The 14389-nt window shown below is 45.5% G+C and overlaps 1 non-coding gene across 1 annotated transcript; it reads right to left on the bottom strand.

The window, feature by feature from the left end:
* Positions 1–210: 210 nt before the first annotated feature.
* On the bottom strand, positions 211–317 carry LOC120663091. Its single transcript, XR_005670315.1, has one exon. It is a non-coding gene; the product is annotated as a small nucleolar RNA R71 (small nucleolar RNA).
* Positions 318–14389: the final 14072 nt, after the last annotated feature.

The raw sequence follows: 14389 nt of genomic DNA, 5'->3' as shown, positions 1-14389 counted from the left end.
GCCCACGCTCATCTACAGAATTTTTTGGAAATGAGCAGCATAATCAACCCAAAAGGCACTACGATGGATACTGTTCGTCTTCGACTGTTCCCATTCTCTTTGCTTGGGAAAGCAAAGACGTGGTTCTACACCTACAAGGACGCGTTCGACACTTGGGATGCGTGCAACAATGCTTTTCAGGTCAAGTACTTTCCGGAGGGCAAAACCAATGCCCTTCGAAATAGGATTTCCAGTTTTGAACAACTCTAGGACAAGACAGTCCCGGAAGCCTGGGAACGTCTTCAGGAATACATTGGAGCATGCCCACACCACGGCATGGAAGAGTGGCTTATCATTCAGAACTTCTTTCATGGCCTGAACCAGCGATCGCAAGATCACATGGACGCAGCAGCGGGAGGAGCATTCCTCTCTCTCGATGTTGCAGGAGCTAAAGTGCTCATCGACAAGATTGCTTCCAACAAGAGTTGGAAGGGAGATAGACAGTCGGCCCATGAAATACATGAAATCGACAGTGTCAATGTTCTGGCAGCCAAGATGGATCTTCTTATGGAAAAGCTGAAATCTCCACACCAGGAGGTTAACCAGACTATGGAGCCTCAAATGACATGTGAGAAATGTGGCAATACTGGACACTCGGGCAAATCTTGCCCATTCACTCAATTGGACGAGAACTCCATTGGGAACAACACTCCCAATGACTCAGACTGTCGTCCTCAGCAAGGTTGGAATTCTAAGCCCAACCTCCCCTTCGGCCAACAGCAAGGTATCAATTTTAATAATAGTTTTCAGCCCTCGCTTAAAGACTTCATGTACGGCCAAAAACAAATGAATGACAACATTAGTGAGAAATTTCTTGCCAATGATAAAATTCTTGAGTCTTTGGCTATGCAACTAGAAGGGTTTAACTCTGTTATTAAACATCAGTTGAGTTTCAACGAATTGATAGAAACTAAAGTAACTCAGCTGGCCTCATCCTGCCTTCACCACCTTCACCATGACATGGGGAAGCTATCCGGGCAACCGGATGTGAACCCAAAAGAAAGCATGAGTGCGGTAGTTGTGCGAGCAAGACAATCCGCACAGAAACCACATCTTCCGCAGGATGCAGGTACACCATCCTGCCTTAACCATGACATGGGGAAGCTATCCGGGCAACCGGAAGTGACCCCAAAAGAAAGTGTGAATGCAGTAGCTGTGCTGGCAATACAATCCGCACAGAAACCACATCTTCCGCAAGATGCAAGTACACGGTGGAAGACCGTAACCGCCAGGAATACCGATGCTGTACACGAAGTGCTAGAGGAGGCCGAAGAATCCAACACCATTGCTACCCAGGAAGACCCCGTGGAACCCCCTAGAACTTTATGGGACAGTCATGATACAATTGCCTTACCGTTTCTAGAGCGGAGAAGGAGGCCGGTGTCCGACGAGCAATTTGGCAAGTTCATTGAGGTAACTAAGAAGTTTTATGGTAACATACCACTTCTTGATACTATGCAGGTTCCCACGTACGCCAAGTATCTCAAGGATATCCTTGGCAATAAGAGGGTCCTGCCGACCACCTAAGTCGTGCAGCTTACGGATGAGTGTAGCACAGCTATACTCACTCCTCTCCTGGAGAAGAAGAAGAAACCAGGATGCCCCACCATCACATGTACCATCGGAGCTCAATACTTTAAGCACACTCTTTGCGATCTGCGAGCAAGCATCAGTGTCATGCCAAAGGTAATTTATGATAAACTTAACCATCATGCACTTGCTCCTACTGCCATGTGTTTGCAGCTAGCAGACCAATCAGTTCGTCATCTCGCGGGGATCACCAACGATATTCCGGTGAAAATACGGAATTTCTTTGTCCCTGTTGATTTTGTCGTTCTCGATATGGAAGTCAACACTGGGATCCCTCTCATATTGGGGAGGCCATTCTTGAGCATGATAACCGCACACATTGATGCGGGAGTTGGAGTAATGCAACTCAACATCAATGGGCAGAAGGAGAGATTCGGTTTCAGACCAAATGATGAACAATGCTCACAGATCAAAAGTTTCAAACGGAAGGAATCCGTGAAAGAGCTGGAGAAGTCATATTCCCTCATCGAATTCGTGGAGAATCTTCGAACTCGAGAGGAGATTAAGGTGTATAACAAACGGAACGCGAAGCGGAATATCCAACGTAAGAATTTTTTCGAATTTGGAAAGAAAGAGATCGAAGTAACTCTGCCTACACGGAAGATGTAGTAGAAGAAAGTGTTGCCACCAATGTCTCCATCAGGTGATGACGACCAAACCCAAAGTATGGATAGTCTCGCTCAGGATGAGAAACTCGAGCCCGTGCCATGAGGTACATGGTAGTTATCCATTCTTGCATTTGCATATAGGATAGTTTAAATTCTTGCATAATCTTCCCTTTCTCAACATGGCATGTTTAAATTCTCGCAAATGCATTCTTTCGATTTTACACTGCATACGAAAAAAAATCGACCAAGATGGCAGACCTACTGAGCTTCATTCAAGCTTGGGGGGTGCCCATGTATCCAGGTAAGTCATCCGACCTATCCTTTCGTCTTGTGTCCAAAAAAAATAGTTAGTTTCAATCATTCAAAAACTCAAAAAAAAGTAAAAGTATAAAATAAAATAAAATAAAAATGAAAACAAAATAAATTAAAGCACAAAAAAAATTGTGTTTCATGCTTTGAATAAAACTCCCAGCTTTTATGTGTGGAAATCCGTGTAAGCTCTTATCATGGAAATGATGAATAGTTGCTCTATCCATGCTTTGCAAGTGCCTCGTATACAACAGTTTACTCTTCTAGTACTTGAACTAGTTAGCACATAAGTAGTTCCACTAAAATCTGGTTTGAGTGGGAGCATGAGCTTGATTTCCTAGTCTAAGTTGTTGTGAGATTTGAGATGGCTCGAATCGGAATAAAACTGCATGCTCTAGTAGGGAACCTCTCGGAATTTCTTTAAAATAAAACATGGTAAAGAATTCCCCTTTGGTTTACATCTCCTACCCAGAGCCATAATGTTTTATCATATGAACCGATATAAGCTATCTTGAGTTATTTTGAGCTTTGCCGAATGGTGAGTTCGTTCGAGGAAGGTACTTGTCATCTACCGATCTTTGTCCTTTGCATACCCATTGCTTTGCTAGCCTCAAAATGTCTGGCATGTCAGTCACCTACTCCGGGTATTGATATCTATCTTCACCAGACAATTCCCCTCACAACAAAACCCAAAATCTCCACAGTGAACCTATCCATCTAGAATGGTCTATCCAAGCAATGCTCCCTTCCAATAACTCTATCCTCATTGAGTATGGGTCATCTTCTTAAAAAAAAAACTGGACCAGAATCAATGAAAAAAAAGAGAGACAAGAGCCATACCTCCACTCAAAAGAGTTGAAATAAGGGGCTCAAATAAAAAGACCAAAATTCTCTAAGTGTGAGTCCATTTCCGCCCTCTCCCCTGAACATTTTACCTTCCATAAGATCGAGATTTGATCAAGTACCAACCTCTTGTGAACCACTCTTCGGCTCAGCAAAACAGGTAACCAAGGTATGCTACACTCTCCCTACCAAAAAACTCCACAAATCAGCCTTGGAGTAGGAAGAAGATGATCAAATTGTCCGACCATGGTGAGGATCATACACCTTGAGGGACTTGAGAGTACCATCGGGGAATCTTACACCTCTTTTGAAAAAATTGCAAAACTCCGAGTTAGGAACCTGAATAGGAGGCAGGAAATATTTTGGTGAAGGTTGTTCAATCTCTCAACCACCTAAGACGAGGGATGAAATGCGAGTAAGCCCCATCTCCAGAAACCAAGGTATGAGCCAACTTATTCAAAGTACATATGGGTTAGATCATTATGTTGTGCATAAGGTTTCTGCAAGGTATGAGAATTGATGCAACTCCTTAACCACCGAGCCTCAGGTTTAGCTTTGCTCGAGGACGAGCAAAAGTTTAAGCTTGGGGGGGGGGGTGTTGACGACTATTATTTCCTACTTTGACCGTCAACTTCTCGGGTATAACATGAGCTTTACACCATGTTCCATACATATTTTGCTTATTCCTAACAAGTGCAGCAAGTTTTGGATGAGTTGTGGTCGCAGGAACTAGTGTACCAAAAATCAAGAAAAATGGACAAAATACCAGGCCGACCGGCCCACCCTAGGCCAGCCGGCCTGGCACCTCAACATACCATGCCACGAAACTTTGCCAGAGTGATCATGAGCACAAATCCTAGCCAATCCAATTTGGTTCCATCCAAAATTCACAAACAAAGACCGAAAGGATTGAGCAATGGAAGGTTGGGTCCACTTTCAGTGTCCAAACGCAGTTTCAAGATCTAAACCACCTTGAGCAAGAATGTGCAACTGTTGATTGATGCGTCGGTGAAACGAAGGGCCGAGAGGAGCCAAACCCAAGCCGGCCGGCCTAAGGGAGGCCGGCCAGCCTAACAATCACGTGCTTTGGACCCAATCCTCTTCCACCAACTTCCAGGAGACAATCCAAGCCGTCCACAAAAAGTCGGTGGCCAGATGGTGGGATGCCCAGGATGGTCGGCCTAGGGGAGGCCGGCCGGCCCCACTTTGCGGCGTCTCAAGCTCAGATTTGTCATGGAAGTTTACCACAACCGCCACAACTGCGTGCAACAGACGCTAGCCCAAATACCGACCTTGGAGCACTATAAATAGAGAGCAACACCCTCACTCTCAACACACACCAAAAGGAGTTCTCTCTTCTCATTCTTAGTTTCTAGAGTAGGTTAGGTAGTCTGGGAGTTAGAGTCGAGTCGAGCTTGTCTCGGGATTCCGGAGTCATCATCGGAAGTCAGTATAAGCTCTTGTATCTTTTCCTTTGACATTTATCAATATAAGTTATCTTCTTTATCTTTTTGAGTCAGCTTTACTTTTCGCATTTATTTATCTCTCCAAGTTATCTTGCTTGTGTGCGGAAGTAATTTCTCTAGCTTAGGCTTTGTACCTATCTTGTTTATCGGGATCTTACCTTACGGGTTTTCTCGCCCGGACTAGAGTATCTCAAGTTAGTGCTCTAGGTTGAGGGGGATTTCTCTTGTTCGCGACAAGAGAAATCCTAACACCAAGTACGGACATGGTGTCTGGGCTTAGTGTTAGCTAGAAACTGTGTTCCACCCCACGAAACCGTTGTGGTAGTCGGTAGGTGGTGACAGCCCTATCCGTCCTTTGTAGTCCACCACGTTCGGGTGTTTTCATAGCAGTAGTTGCAGGTTGCCGTTGGACTCCCCTCTCATCCCTTTCTGAAATCCTTCCTCTTCCAGCCGCCGAAGTAAGCTCTAGGTTCCCGATAACTAGTTAGAAGCAAGGTTTAGTCTAGAGAGGCTAGCTCGATAGTTTAGAAGTGTTTTAGGAGTCTTTCTCGTTCGTTGTCCTCCCAGCTACTTACCTCTCCAAGGATTAGAGTCTCCTGTGTCAAACTATCATCGTTGGCCATTATCTTATCCTATCATATCAGGCTTACCCCCACTAAGTCAGTTTATATCTCTAGTAAAGTTTGTCATTCGATTCTTCAATACTCTTTAACCATAGTGCTTCCCTAAGGAAATATACGATACAATGGAATACTCCAAGGTGAAGTGCTGCAGCGGTGATTCTGTGCGTTTGCGGAATTGATATTCTTTTTGGCATAAGAAATGTCAATAACTGCCATGCTCGCAACTCTCGCTCTACTCCGTGAAGCGTCTTACCCTCCAGATGGAAAAGAAAGAGCCAGCAAGCCACAGCACAACTGGTTCCATGACACGTGGCAAAACTTGGTGTGACACACAGTTGGCCGAGGGTGGCTCATCATGGCAGGCAGGAATTTCCCGTCAGGCAGGCACATCCCGCTAGCCAGGAGCTTCACGGCAGGCCCGTGCTTCTCAGGAAGCCGGACCATCACACGCTGCGCCCTCACCAGATGCCTCAGCACAGCCTCACCCAGACACCACTCACATGAGCTTCGAAGAGGCCTATGGGTTTTACGACCAGGGTGGCCAGCCCTCGTACCAGCCTAAGGGTAGCACAGGGTTTGGGCATGGCTAGGGGTTTTACTACCCCTCGGGCATGGGGACCTCCCATGGCCCGTAGGTTGGCCCATTGGCGTCAGCACGCTTCGAGTACGACAACCCGCTCACATGGGAGCTGTCAGGCCTCACTGCCCGAACAAAGGATCGAAGGCCATGATGATTAAAGGCCCGTTCATGCACATCCATCCTCCAATGAAGCCCAAAGGACAAAGCCCACAAGATAAGATCAAGATACATCGGGGCTAAGCAAAGCAAAGAGATATTTAAGGAAGGATTTTCCATCCTATCCTTTTCCTCGAAGAAATCTCGAAGATAATGACGTCTAATGGGGTGCAATCGTGAAAGGCATAAACTCTAGAAGATTCCAGGAGACTTGAGGAGAAAGAAGGACACGAAATGGCGAAGGAATGAGCCAGGCCAGCCGGCCTAGGCCCATTGGGCCGGCCGGCCGGCCCAGCCCTTTTTAGGTCAGTTCGGCCTCCCCTTTTGCCTAGGGTTTCCTGAGGCTATTTAAAGACCCCTCCCCAAGGTTCACGGGGAGATCAATTCGGGAGACGACGCCAAGGAGCAGAGAAGATAGAGGGACACCTCTCGGAGAGCCGAGGGTCGTGCTAGTTGTCTAGGGGATTCCCTAGCCGACGTGGGAACCTTGCAAGGAAGACCACGTCGGAGTTCTGGAGCTAGGATCATCAAGATCAAGGTAGGGCCCCAGTTGTGATCTTGTAATGTACAATCATTCATGGTGAAGTTATTTGTGATTCCGAATGTTTAGCGACCATGTTCTCTCTTTCGATTTCGTTCTTTTCTTTGGGTTTGCTTCATCCTAGATATATTATCGAGATAGATCGCTTAGCATGATCTTGTAGTCATGGTGGCTAGAGGTTCATGGCGGAACTACCAAAGGGGGTTCGACTTGCTTCAGGGTATTTCGTTCAAAAGGGGGGCATCGTGACAGGCCGTCTCCATAGAGTAGGCGGAGTATCGAGAGATCGGATTGGAGATTTTGGGTTTAAAGAGGCTTTTCATTGAGATTCACATCTACCTTACTTCACTTCATCTAGCTAGAACTACAACATATGCATGATCTAGGTGATCTAGATTGGTTATCTCTAACTTTCTCTCGCTACCTTCGGTGTTTGTCATTTTTAGTAGATTAGATTCGTTTTACACCACATCAACACAAAGGAATTTCTATGTTAGTAGATTGTTTCTTGTATCTCTGGTTCCGTGGATTGATAAACCTTGGGGGAATACTCTAAGGGAAAAGCTACACGAAACTGTGCGCTTGTGGTATATAAATCGGGGGCGCTAAGGAGCGTCAACACGGCCATTATCTCATGTTTTGACCATCAACTTCTCGGGAATAAATTGAGTTTCGCACTATGTTCCATGCATATTTTATTTGATTCTAATAAGTTCCACAAGTTTTGGATGAGTTGTGCCTGTAGGAATTCACTGTCCAAAGATGGTCGAAATCAGAGAAAACCCCAGCCGCCCGGCACATTCCGTGCCGACCGGCCTGACACCTCCACATACATGGGTCCAATAATTTCACTGGAGCAATATGACATGTTCATAAGGTTTCAGAACAAGGCGAACATTTCATAACCTGTCAGTTGACCCGGAAGGCACAAGGTTCAACTCAAAAGCCCACCTACTAGTGCCAAGAGTGTCAAATGAGGAAAGCACCCAGTCCAGAGGCAATGTGGAGCGTTGATGTGCAATGTCTGTGAAACGGAGGACCGAGGAGTGCCAGAGTCAGGCCGCCCAGCCCAACCCAGGCCGCCCAGCCTAAGATTCTAGTATCCGAGGAAACCACACGATCGACCGACCTCTTAGAGTGGTCAGGAGCCGTCCACGCGAAGTCGGTGGACAGGTGGCAGTAGGGCCAAGCCGGCCGGCCTAGGCCAGGCCACCCGGCCCCACAAGTCGGCCACTGGAGCTCCCCTTTTGTGTGAAGTACATGCCAAGTCAGGGGTAGTGTAATCTTCAACTATTACCTGATTATCGACCTTGAGCAGCTATAAATAGGCCCCCCATCCTCACTTGTAAACACACACTCAAGGAGTAATTCTCTCTTCTCAAGTCTATTGTAGGTTAGCAGTTGGGAGTTAGAGTCGAGTCGAGCTTGTCTCGGGGATCCGGAGTCGTTATCGGAGCTCGGTAAAGCTCTTGTATCATTTCCTATGACTATTTTTAATATAAGTTATCTTCTTTATTTACTTGAGTCAGCTTTACTTACCGCAAGTTTTATCTTCTCAAGTACTCGTACTTGTCTGCGGGAGTAAGTTTTACCGCTAATTCAGTTTAAGTTACCTTCCTTGTTTGTCAGAGTTAGTCTTGGGTTTTCTCGCCCATACTAGTGTAACTCAAGTTAGTTCACTAGGTTGAGGGGGGATTTCTCTTGAAGGCCTCAAGAGAAATCCTAGTACTGAGAGCAGACGTGGTGTCTGACTTAGTGCTAGCTAGAAAGTGTGTTCCACCCCATGGTACCGTAGTGGTAGGCGGCAAGTGGTGACAGCCTTGTCCGTCCCTCGTACTCTACCACGTTCGGGTGTTTTCATAGCAGTAGGATTGCCAAAAGTATGTTGGGCCCCTTCTCACCCTTGTCTGCGCCCTTCGCTTAGGCCGCCGAAGTAAGCTCCTGGTTCCGACGTCAAGTTAGAAACTTAGATTAGTTCTAGTGAGGCTAGCTCAGTAGTTTAGAACTGTTTCAGGAGTCCTTTCTCGCTCGTTATCCTCCCAACTGCTACCTCTCTAAGGTATAGAACCACTTCTGTTTCACACGGTCATAGCTTGGCCATTTACCTCATCAGTTATCTAGCTTACCCCTGCTGAATTAGCCGGTCGATAACTTCAGTAAGGATTGTCACTACAATTTGTGATACACTTTACCATAGTGCTTCCCTGAGGATTTCACGATACCCTGAAATACTCCAAGGTGAAGTGCTACAACGATGAATTCTGTGCGCTTGCAGAATACCTATTCAGATTGAGCATAAGAGACACCAACAGTCAACTCCTGAAGCAATGAAATCTTCTCCATCTGCAGCTACCGGAGAAACTGCTGCTGATGCTGCTGGTATTGGTGGTGGTGATGCTGGAGGGTCAGGGAAAACTTCTGTTCAAGTAGTACCCTTCCAGTCTCTCCCTCAGTCTTCCCAGGAGGAGTTGGGAAAAGAACCCTTTGACGATCCTCTGCTCACTGTGGAGAATGTAAAAAAGCTTGCCGATTATATGCAATGGAGCTTCAAATTTACCAAGGTAAATCTTCTGATGTCTTGTCTTTCTCAATATCGAGTAGTTTATGATATCTAACATATCATCTGGTGTGCTTATAGGAAGTTGCCAATTGGTCCTTCTTAAAGTCACAAGCTTTGTATCAGACCATGGACAATCGTAACACCATATCTCAAAGGAATGCATAAATTGCCAAGCGTCTTGATGAAGCTCTCGCAGCATGGAACAAGTTTTATGAAGCTAACTGTGAGCATATGTGAGAACTTTATAAGATGAAGCAGCAGATCAAGAGCCTTGAAGAGGAAAAATCCAAGCATCAAGAACAACTCCGAGCTGCCCAGTCTTGTAAGTACTTGAATTCCACTTGATAATATTTCACCAATAATTGCATAATTACTGAAATATCCTTGTATCAGGTACTTCAAGCGATCAAGCTCGACTGATAGCTGCAGCTCAATTTATTGTCGACATGGTTGATTCTGAAGGTGAAGCGTCGTGTAGTAAATCTCTACTCAAGCGCTTAGAGGAAGCTCCCAAAAATATTTTCGACTTCATGTCGGCAACCTCCAAGAATTACCTCACACATATGCTTGGGGTTGTAAAGTCTTACTGGCCTCAGCACAATTTAGCTCCCATAGCCAAAGGAATAGCCGCTGATTGCTCTGAAGAGGATTTCTAGAGGTATTATAAAGAAACAAAAGTAATTGCTGAGGAGATCCTGGAGAACTTAGCAGAGTGATCTTCTTATAGTAGTTCCTGAGATCTTGTAAAGAATTGTCCTTGTATATATAAGTTGTTTATCCTGTTGGTGTATCTTCAGAAGCTTGATCTGATACCGTAGGATAAGTAGTCGATTTACAAACTACTCGTAGAGCGAGTAGAATGTTTCCATGGAGTAACCTCCGTAGTTTATCAGTTAAGATGAATCGCGTCGGATTACCCAGATAGAAAAAACTGTATAGAGATATCCAAAATCTACTCGAGCGAGCGAGTAGAGTGTCTAACTTGTAGACTAGAGTAACTATTAAGATTGACCAGTTAGGATGAACCCCGTCAGGTTACCCCAGTAGGACAAATTTTAATAGTATCAAAAATATACTCGAGCAAGCGAGTGGTTTTGCCTTTAATGCAAGGCTGGAGTTATCTTTATAGTTGACCTATTAGGATGAACCCCGTCAAGTTACCCCAATTGGACAAACTAATAAAGGTATCCATAGAACTTCTCGAGCCAGCGAGTAGGTTGTGTCCTATGCCATGGACAGGGATGTGGCCTGTATAGTTATCTTGTTCGGATGAACCTTGATAGGTTACCCCAATGGAAAAACTGTGTAGGCTATCCAAATTGGGTTATCCAGGTCGGTATGAATCTATAGAGATTACCCTGGTTGGAAAAAAACCTTTAAGAAGTAGTTGATCTTGATGTTGACAAGTTGATAGCTACCTTTAATGTAGACGAAAGTTGATAAATAAACCATTTCTTTATTAAAGAGATCAACTGACACAATCATATGACTGAATCAAGGGTAAAACTTGTGCAAGTGCTCGATATTCCAAGAATTGGGTACCTCATTACCATCAGCATCAGTAATTCTATATGATCCTGGTGTTGTAACTTTAGACACAATGAAAGGTCCATCCCATTTGGATTTTAACTTGTGCAGTCCTGTTTCATCTTGAATTCATCATAGGACTAGGTGACCTATGTTGAAGATCTTTCCTGGACATTGCGATCATGATAGCGTCTGACTCCTTGAAGATATCTAGCCGACTAGGTCAAAGTATTGACCCTGGCTTCTTCGACTGTATCCAACTCAAGTTGTCGAGCTTCATCTGCTTCTCCTTCCTGATAGACTTCTACTCTTGGGGATTTTAACATGATATCTGTGGGTAGTATAGCCTTTGATCCTTAAGTGAGGAAGAAAGGAGATTGTCCAGCTGCTTTGCTGGGCTGCGTTCGCAGCCCCAGACCACATGGGGTAGTTCTTGAATCCACTTGCCACCCTTTTTAGAGTTGGCATCGTAGAGTCTCTTTTTCAAGCCATCGAGTACCAAGCCATTGATGCGTTCCATTTGACCATTTGCTCGAGGGTGAGCTACTGAAGTATATTTGACCTCTATGCAAGAATTCTCACAGAAATCCCAAAAAGACTGTGAGGTGAAGTTAGAACCCAAATCTGTAATGATTATGTGAGGGAAACCAAACCGATGTATGATGTCGGAAATAAAATCTACTACTCTATCTGATGAGATCTTGACAATGGGCTTGTAATCGATCCACTTGGTAAACTTGTCGACTGCTACCAGCACATGATTGAATCCTCCTAGAGCTACGGTAAGGGGTCCGATCATGTCCAGACTCCAGCATGCAAACGGCCATGATGGAGGGATTGTAATCAAGCTGTATGCTGGAACATGAGTCTTCTTGCCAAAGAATTGGCAGCCAGGACATCTTCTGACAAGGTCTTCTGCGTCTAATACAGCAGTTGGCCAGAAAAACCTGATCTGTATGTCGGTGTTTACCGCCAAGCCTGCTCAGGGATACCCTTAGCAGTAAGGTTTGTAGGTAGGGATCGACTGCTCTGGAACTTGATGGTGCAAGGAACACAAAGATTTAGGCAGGTTCGGGCCGCTGTTGACGCTCGCTAACATCTCATTTCAAGGTTCACTTGGAGCCTGAAATCATGAGAATAAAGTCTCATACCTACATATGTTATCCAGAAAGAGCCAATTCCACGTTTCCTCTTAGAAATATTGCTACATTGGAATTTAGGCAGAAATACAGGTAAAACAGGCTTCAAGCGTCACCCGACCATCAGAGCAAGCCATCAGCTTGTGCATGAGCGTATGAAAGGCGAGCGTAAACACTAGTGGTAGGAGTTATTACTAACAAATTCCACAGAGTGTTGGTATACATTTATGTGCAGATTGCTTATGCTTGGAAATGAGAGGAGAACGCAGCCCCAAAAGCAAGGTGACACGTCGTTGATCCAAAGCAACAAGTTCTCGACGAATCAGACGCATTCACGAGGATCTACGAGAACCAAAGCTACCAAACCGCCTCAAGACAGGCCCTTGCACATGTATATCACATGGGGGTCCACCTAGCAACCACCTGTCCGAAAACTGGGCCAAACAGGCCCAGCCCATGGTCGGCCGACCAACATGGTCGCCCGACCAAGTGGTAGAGGCCCACGGGCCCCACCGCCTCTCAAATGACACGTGGCGAGGTGTGGTCGGTCCCCAATGGCGGTTTGGCTCATTTCTCGGGCAAGAGGCTGGTGGCTCCCTCCTATAAATACAAGGGGAGGGGGTGAGAACACAACACCACACACCACATCATCTCTTCTCTTGAGTCCTCACTTGAGGTGAGGAGTTGTCTTAGGGAGTTTAGGAGTAGAGGTACTCAGGAGGGGCACCGGCAATGGCGCTCTTCTCCAAATTGTACCTCTACAAGAGTGAGGAAGATAGTCGGGGGATGTGCCGGGCTTGTCGGCGCTCTTCGCCGCTTGTACTTCGACGGATGCTTATTCGGTTGTAAGTGTTCGAGACTTTCTTTGCTTATTTAGAATTAGAGTCTAGATCACAAGTTATCATCTCTGCCTTATATTAGTTGATGTGTATGCTAGCGAGTAGCATTTGACTCTAGAGTTGGGCTCCGGATAGAAAAGGATAACCCTGTACGCCTCTAGAGTTAGTAGGGAAAGGCGTAGATGTGGTGTCATGGCTGGACTATACCACTCAGTTGTCTGATAGTCCCACGGTTTGTAGAGGTAGCCGGCAAGTGGTGACAGCCCTGTTCGAGCCTTTTAGTAATCCTCCACGTTCGGATATTGGATAGAGCGTATATTGGAACTATCGGCTTGTATAAGCCGGTCAATACCTTTAGCTTGAAGTATAACGGCGATGTGATTTCTTCTTCTAAACATAGATTCTAGATCTTAGAAAGTCCTCTCTTTCCTATCCTCCTACACCAGCGTGTGTGTCCTTGGACAGCCTGAACCCATAGGTAGTGTACTCACGTTCCCTAGTGGATATGATACCCTGTAATACTCTTGGGTGAAAGCTACAGCGGTATCCGTGCGCTTGCGGATTTTATTCGTGACGTTACAAAATACCAACAGCCGCGAGTTGCGTAATACCCTACGTCATGTGTGGTTGTTTGTATTGCCTTAGGTGTTGGTATTGTCTGGAGGGGGTCCATGCCCGCCCTTATATATCCGGGGGGGACAGGGTGTGACACTTCAGGTGTCTAGATTTTAAATTAAAGTTTAGTGTGTGAATGATGTGTTTATTCCTATTTGATTGTTGAAAATTTTGTAGTGCAAAAGTAAGGGTATTTTGGTAATTATACAAAATTGCAAGTCTTTCTTTGCAAAAAGTTTTGACTTAGAAAGTATTTTCAACTTTGCGAAGGGCTTTTGCAAATGTGCTATTAATAATTATTTTGGTAGCATTGTTGCATTCTAGCCCAAAAATTTTAACATGAAAGTAATTATACAAAAAAAGTATTTTTCCTTAATGGATTAGAGTTCTTTTGAAAATTTTAAAATATCTTCAAATCCTTTGATCTAGTGAAAATTTGCATAACATGAAAGTTGTCGATCTTGAAAAGTTGAACAACTTTAATGTTGGGCAATTTTTCATTTCAGCCCTAGATCAGTGGGAATTTTTAGTTTATAGTTAAGCCCCTGAAGTTTTCACAAATTGCAAACAAGTCCATCCAGTCGTCTTCTACCTCCAGCCTTCTCGGAGCCCTGGTGGCGCCGCCCCGCCGTCGTTTTCCCAGCCCACCAGCCCGTCCCGCCGTCGATTAGCATGCCGATAAGCTTCTCTGGCTCCCCCTGGTCCTAATCCTCTATTCAGAGGCACCTATCTCTCTCTCCCCGAGGCGCCGCCACTCGCCGCCCCTATTTCTTCCCTTCCGGCGAGCTCGGCCACCCATGGAGAAGCCCGCGCCAACGCCAACTTCGCCTCTCCTCGACCGAGTTCATCTCCTGAGCCTCGTTGCTCACTTATCCTCCTATCTGGAGCCTATAAATAGCACGGACCGGTCCCTATCACCGGCCATCCACCACAGCACCTCCTTCTTCTACTTCG

The sequence above is a fragment of the Panicum virgatum genome, chromosome 2N, assembly GCF_016808335.1.
Source record: "Panicum virgatum strain AP13 chromosome 2N, P.virgatum_v5, whole genome shotgun sequence".
In the NCBI taxonomy this organism is placed as follows: domain Eukaryota; kingdom Viridiplantae; phylum Streptophyta; class Magnoliopsida; order Poales; family Poaceae; genus Panicum; species Panicum virgatum.
The sequence above is the reverse complement of the archived record's forward strand: the minus strand, read 5'-3'. Positions and strand labels throughout refer to the sequence as shown.